The sequence below is a fragment of the Balaenoptera musculus genome, chromosome 5 (assembly GCF_009873245.2).
Source record: "Balaenoptera musculus isolate JJ_BM4_2016_0621 chromosome 5, mBalMus1.pri.v3, whole genome shotgun sequence".
Lineage (NCBI taxonomy): Eukaryota > Metazoa > Chordata > Mammalia > Artiodactyla > Balaenopteridae > Balaenoptera > Balaenoptera musculus.
Genome location: NC_045789.1, coordinates 116,822,007 through 116,828,006, shown reverse-complemented (window position 1 = coordinate 116,828,006; position 6,000 = coordinate 116,822,007). Strand labels below are relative to the sequence as shown.

General features: G+C 32.8%; 1 long non-coding RNA gene across 1 annotated transcript in view; it reads right to left on the bottom strand.

Annotated features, from left to right (window-relative positions):
* Positions 1-1,555: 1,555 nt before the first annotated feature.
* Positions 1,556-6,000, bottom strand: part of LOC118895180 — a 75,221-nt gene continuing 70,776 nt past the window's right edge. Inside the window, exon 4 of the long non-coding RNA XR_005019900.1 lies at positions 1,556-1,899. This is a non-coding gene — a long non-coding RNA (uncharacterized LOC118895180). The remainder of the gene's footprint in view (positions 1,900-6,000) is intronic.

Here is a 6,000-nt window from a genome sequence, read left to right as displayed (position 1 = left end):
CTTCTAACAAATTGTTTATACTCCTAGTAATTCTCCCTTATAAAAGGTAGGAAACTGCAGTGGGGATGCATTGCCAAAGCTCAGTACACAGACTTGATTCTCTGAAGGGCAGGAGGAAAAAACACAGAAACAAATATTCACAACAAAACCACACCAAACATCTTAGTAAATAAAGGCAGAAAATTAAGTGAACGCACTCTTCCACCAATAACACCAGCTGGGAGAGCCACACTCTGTTCTAGGTAACCCATGCTATATAACTGTTTTGGAAATAAAAATTAGGGTATTTACTACAGACTATAGTAAGCAATTCATTTCCAAGTCCCTGGGGGTGGTTCCTCTGATCCATTTCACAAGTTGTTTTGTTAAGGTGTAACTATTATTTTTGTACCTAGATTGAACTTTTTCCAAATCAAAGCACTTAACCTATGTAAAAATCATTATTTAAAATTCAGTAATTCATAGGCCAAAAACAAAGGTTTGCTGAACTTGAAATTTTGTTTTTCTAAGCAGTGGCCATAATAAAAGATCTTACTTTAATAGTGCACAGAGTCACCCTTAGAAAATCCCATGTAGTGTTTGGATCAAGTTAAAATATTCCTTTTACCTACATATAGTTTAAAATTTCATGTCAATTTTGCAGTCAACAAAGAACAGCATAAGTTATAAAAGTAAAATAAATTTTTTATTAAAATAGATATACCACTTAAAGTAAATATTAACTAAGTCAGGGGGAAAATAATAGTATAAACAAAGCAGAGACTGGGCTATCTGAATCATGTAAGTTTTGTTCATTTTAATCCTATATGGTTGTGTATGTGTTATGAACTGAATGGTGTTCTCACCAAATTCATATGTTGAAGCCCTAATGCCTAATGTGACTGTATTCAGAGATAGGCCTTTAGGGAGACAATTAGGATGAGGTGAAGTCATAAAGGAGAGGCCCTAACCCGATAGAATTGGTGTCCTTTTGTAAAGAGAAAAAGACAGCAGAGTCCTTTCTCTCTGCACATGGGCACAAAGGATAGGCCATGTGAGGACATAGCAAGAGGGCAGCTGCCTGCATGCCAGGAAGACAGTTCTCAACGAAACCAACCTTCTGTATACCTTGATCTTTTACTTCCAGCCTGTGAGAAAATAAATGTCTATTGTTTAAGCCATCCAGTCTGTGGTATTTTGTTCCAGAAGCTCCAGCAGCTCCAGCAGACCAATATAGTATGTTAGTCACAAATGAGTATCTTATGGTGCTGAGCTGTGTTTGGAGGTGAGCATTATCAGTCTAGCTATTTACAATATTGTTATCTGTGAGGGAAGGATGCCTAGAGACACAATTGGATCATAGGACTAGAGCTGCTTAAAGAGTGATTCATAACCGGGTGCTATAAGCAGAAAGATAAAACTGTGCTTTCTTATGTGTTTATCAAAATCATCCCCTTTAACGGTCTTGTTCCAGGAATAGAAAAAAAAAAAATTCCACAAAGCAATGGGTATCAGTTACAGCTCTTTATAAGTGGACCTTATACATAATCATGCTACAGGAAATATTAAGTGGCCTTGGAAAAATGGGGAATTAAGTGGTCACAGTATTTAAAAACGACAATGTTTTTCTGTCCACAAATACAGAGATTATTCAATGAAAATTTGACCTTACCATTCCTTGTAGTGAGCAAAAAATACAGATTATCAAAGCAAGCTATATGGTAGGCATATAGATCAACATGCACTTCAGTATGCTTTTTTTTCTTTATGAACCAGAGTCCAATTCAACATCCAGATTTTAACAGAGCATTGACTACATGTAGAACCTGCTCTCTGTTCTGGCCCAGGCATTCATGGAGACATTCTTCTTGATGTTATATAGACCCTGAGCTTCCAAACGTTCCAACAAGAAGGATACTGCTATTGTCAAAAGAAAGAAGAAGGTAAGTGTTTATTGTTTGTTAAAATCACACATAATTTTGTGCACAGGTAAATCCCATTAAGATAATGGTGAGCATATAAATAAATGCTGAAGGGACTATATAGTGTGGTATTACTTAGAGTTTAAAACATGTATAAATATCATATATCTTACAAATTTAATGTCTGTTATGGGAAATATTGCCAAGCTATTTAAAGGTATTTGCATTCTGTACATAGGGAGGAGGGAATGGAATTGAGGAGGGTACATTAATATCATCGATGGTATCAGAATAGTTTCTTTAAAAAGAAGTCTGATACAAATATAAACAATTGATAGAGTTAGAGGTGATGCAAATATGAGCAATTGATAGAATGAAATAGATTTAAATGAGTAAACAGAAGTCTGTAATGTTATTCTCTGTACTTAAAAAATCAAAAAATAATTCAGAAATGATTAAATACAAAAATACATTTTACATATTTGCACAAATCTTCCCCTTCCATATTGTTATTATTTTAAAATCATACTACTCTTTCAAAATAAGACTGCTGTTGATATTGTTGCTATCAATGTTACTTAACCTAACTACTCTCTGCTAAAAATAAAATTTTTTAAATTGTTATATTTAAATTCCAGTTCATTTCAGCCAGACTCTCTAATTTTTCTAATAGTTTGTCATTTAAAATATAATTTCTCATTTGCAGGTCACTTTGTTTCTATTTTTGTTGTTTTGTTACAGTTCAAGTAAAATTTAAGTATAGTAAGGTATAGAGATTTTAAGCACATGACTCCAGTTTGGTAAAATTTGGCAACCCATGTGTATACCACCACACATCAACAAATAGAAAATGTTTTCATCATACCGGAGATTTCCCTTAAAGTTGTTTCTAGCAAATCCCATCTTGAGACACAGAGAGAAAGAGAAGGAGAGAGAGGGAGAGAGAGAGAGAGAGAGGGAGAGCACAACTCAGGATCCTTTATTTTGTTTCATTGATCTGCAGTCTATCCTCACAAACTTGAAATCAGATGTTGTAGGATATAAAAGGTTTTTCAAGATTATTTTTGCTTCTAGGTCCTTGTTTCACCATGTGAATTGTTCAGTTAGTTTCTCAATATCTATAAAAACCCATTGTGATTTTTATTGGAATTGCATTCAATCATAGATCCATTCCATTCCATGAATTTTATTTTGTGGTTCTCAGTATATAGTTGTTCTGTGTCTTTTGTTAACTTTATCCTTAAGCAACCTGTCAATGAAATTGTTTTGACAATGTTTGTAATTGGAATTTACTATTTTAATTCACTAAAAGCATAAACAAAGAGACAAAATATCAGGAGAGTGTGGGATTGGCAAAGCTGACTCTGCGGAAACATTCCTTTGAAGTCTTAAAGTACAGGGTTTGCCCAGCTTATCTGATTTTAAAAGGATAAACGTGGTAGTCATATTTTCTTTGTCACAGAACACACATAGCAATGGTACTCAAGAGAACAACATTTTGCAGTTCTAAGTAGTCCTTGTTATTTTCCACATTAATCAGCTCTTGCTAACTGACAGCAAGTGCGAATGACAAAAGCTGATGAAACACCCAGTGAAAGAGAGATAAGGATTTCAGCGCTTAGGATGACATAATGAAGATATACATAGCTATAAGTGAGTCAAGTTGGCTCCAGATCAGTATGTACATTAAAGAAAAAGAAATTTTTAAAAAGAAAGGGATAAAGAGGTAGGACCTAATTCTTTTTACAGCACAAGATCTATGATCAAAAGCCAATTTCAAATGAAAGCAAAGAACAGTTTGAAGCAAAGTTTAAACAAAAGTGGTATTAGATCCCCAGAAGGAAGTTAGTTAAACACATGGCAACATGGTTTGTCGGAAAAGTTTGTTAGCAAGCAGATGTCTAAGGTGTTATTGTCCTTTTGCCATTCTGGTCTGTTAACACTCATAACACTAAATGGGAGAAACTGGGAAACAATTTTACATTTTTGGTTTCTGATATGGATCGTATTTTTTAAGGGAGGAGAGAAAGGTACAATTTGTGCCTTGAATAAAAAGTTATGACTTATCAGATAAAAGTAAACACTATGGAAAATAGTTTACATTTACTAGGAAAATTGCCTCATGATATTGAATTTTGAATTCAAAGTAATGAGGCTAACTTTCATGATTTGAGTATTTTTTATTTCAGCTCCTTATTGACATGAGTCATTTTCCCTAAATAAAATTCACACCCAGAGCATGTGTCTTCTGTTTTTGGCTTGAGGCTGCTTTAGCTATTGTATGTATCAAATGAGCACGTCATCAGTTCAGTGAAACATGCCTTTTATTTAGTTTCTTCCAGAAACACTACTCATTCTACTCAATTTATGTGTATTTGCAACCAGCAAAATTAACCTTCCACACAAAGATTTAAAATTTATCGCTTTGAAATTGCTGTTTCAAATCACACTTTTTCCCCCCACTTTTAGCATATAACGCAGGCAAAAGGTCATTCTTTTGCTTTTCATATAGAATACTTTTTAAAATAATAACTTCTACTTTGCCTATTATATTTTTATTATGTTGTTTTACTATTGTACATTATAGAATTTTAGAAATTGGAACTGAAATAACACTTTAGAGATTTTCTTAGTCTAAGTTGTTTTCTTTCAGTTTAGAAAAGCCCTGTAAAGTTAGGCAATTTATCAAAGGTTACTCAATAAATTAATGGCAGAACCACTGTAAGAGGTTGAGATTTAGCTCTTAATTTAATTTTTAAAAATAAATGTTTGAGAACAAATCTAATGCAATACAATCTAACCATTTGTAAACACTACCACAATCAAGACATAGAACATTTCCATCACTGGTAAAAGTTTCCTAGTAACTTTCCTCAGTTCTCATAATCTACCACCCCAGGCAACTCCTGATTGTATGTCATTGTGCACATTTGTCTGAATAGATTTGTCTTTTCTTTAGCTTCATAGAAATAGAATTATGAAGTACGTGCTGTGTGTGGCTTCCTATGTTCAGCATGACATTTTTTCGATATTAATCCATAAATTAGATGTATTACCCTTTGTATTGCTGAACAAAATTACATCCTGTAGATATAGCACAATTTGTTTATGCGTTTTTCAGCTGATGGACATTTTGGTTGTATCCAGTTTTTTGTTATTATGAACGATGCTGCTATGAATATTTGTATATGTCTTTTTTGCAGATTTATATGTCATTTCTCCTGGGTAAATGCTTTGTGAAGGAATGGCTGGATCATGTTTGAAGTTTATGTTTAAAAGTAAATTTATGCTATAAAGTAATTTTATAAGAAAACCATGAACTATTTTCTAAAGTAATTGTGCCACTTTATAATCCCACCAGGACTGTATGAAAATTCACATCACACTACGTCCTTGATAATGTTGAATTATCAATCTTTTGAAATTTGTTGCTGTTCTATAAGTTATGTAATAGTATCTAATCATGATTCTAACTTTGTAACTGCCTAATGGCTAGTGATATTGAATATCTGCTCTTGTGCTTATTGCCTATTTCTATATCTTCTTATGAGAAATGTCTGTTTAAATCATTTTTTAAACCACATTTCTTTGCTTTTATAAAATGAATAACTTATAGAATTCTTTATATAGTCTGTATATAATTCTTTTGTCAGATACCTCTAGTATCACTGTATTCTACCAATTTATGCTTTTTCATTTTCTTAGTGGTGTCTGTTGAAGGTCAGAAGATTTTAACTTTGATAAAATACAATTCATCATATTTTCTTTCATGATTCATCCTATTGTGCTCTTTCTAAAATATTCTTGCCTACTCTAGGACTGCAAAGGTGTTCTTTATTTTTTTATCTAGAAGTTTTTTAAACCTTTTATGTTAAGCCCATTATCTGTTTGGCATCCATTATTTTTGCGTATGGTGTGAAATAAGGGTCAGGGTTTTTGTTTTTGTTTTTTATATTGCTATGGAGTCATCCAGCAGCCACTGTTTAAAAACAAAACAAAAATGTTCCTTTACCCATGGAATATCATTGCCACTTTTGTAGAAAATTAATTGACTACATATGTTGTATTCTATTTCTGGACTATGTATCCTATTCCAATT